The sequence below is a fragment of the Fukomys damarensis genome, unplaced genomic scaffold, assembly GCF_012274545.1.
Source record: "Fukomys damarensis isolate Sample0158 unplaced genomic scaffold, DMR_v1.0_HiC HiC_scaffold_5, whole genome shotgun sequence".
Classification (NCBI taxonomy): domain Eukaryota; kingdom Metazoa; phylum Chordata; class Mammalia; order Rodentia; family Bathyergidae; genus Fukomys; species Fukomys damarensis.
Genome location: NW_022900917.1, coordinates 50,640,833 through 50,642,166, shown reverse-complemented (window position 1 = coordinate 50,642,166; position 1,334 = coordinate 50,640,833).

The following is a 1,334-nucleotide window of genomic DNA, read 5'->3' as shown; positions in this document are numbered from 1 at the left end:
ATATATTTATATACTTAATAAATATATATATATAAATATATAATAGATATGTTTAAGTATACCAATTCCTGTACCATGGCAGGGACACTGTAAGGATTTGACCATTTCAAAATTTCAATTGTGCATATATAAATATTAGATACATATAATTAAGAAGTAAAATTGTAAGTGGAATGCAACAAAATCCTTAGCCTTGTTAAAAAAATGAAATGTTGCGGTCACTTTCTAGCTACTAACTTTTGCTAATGTAAAATGGACTCCTTTATATGAAATGATGCTTCTAAAATGACATAAGCAAAATGAAATTTTAAGTAGAGAAATAAACTCACTTCTTCTAACTGCTGTGCTTATCTAAAAAAGAACTGTGGCTTGAAATAGGGTCTTTAAAATGTAGGTTCATTTTCCATCTTCTTTTCACCTTGCGCTTTACATTCTGGCCTCCCTTCTTTAATACTCCAGGAGTGAAAGCACACTGTCCTTTCACTTGCTCACCATGTATCTCTGCTTCTCTTGAGTTTTACCTAAAATGTTGCAAGGACAGTAGTGGCACATGGTGAGAGCCTAAGAACTTCATACAGCTCAGCTTCAGAGTTGCTGATGCCTCCCATGTGAACACAGGCATCGGTTTATTGTAAAAGGAACCTAGTTTAGGCCAGGCTCATTTCCTAAGTGTGCTACTAGGCAAGTAAACAATCATAGTCTATGGTAATGTCCAGTTCCTACACCAATCTGACTTAACAAGTTACATAAAAATACCTAATTTATATCCTCTTTGTGTATTATTTCCATGGCAACTCAATGCCCCAATCATTTTATAGAACGATTCCCTTGTTTATAATGCTACATTTGTATAACCTAAACAAACAGGTGGTCTGTCTGTCACACACTGACAAGCCAGCACGTTAACTATAAATAAATCTCAGAGAAATACCCAGTGTGGGGCAGATCATCAATTCCCTTAGCCTAAGACTCATCTTGTTATATTAGGCACCTTTGGAAAACTAGGTCATGTGTAAATTGAATTGTATTTCTTTGAAAGACAAAACAAGTAAAAATGGCATGTGCATACACTTTTTTTTCCCATAGACTCCAAAGGTGCAAAGTAAAAATGACATAGCACCCACCACTAGTCATTGTAAAGTTCCTCTGTATCTTCATTTTATTTTATTGGTTTTCCCCAAAAATTTAATGTTCTGTTCTTTCTCTCATTTCCATTTCCCTACCTTTTCCAGTTGCTTTAACTCATGACCTTATAATGTATGCCTCTTTTGAAATAGAAAGTTTTATTTTATATCTATTTTTATTTTAAAATTATATATTGCTTTCAACTTGTG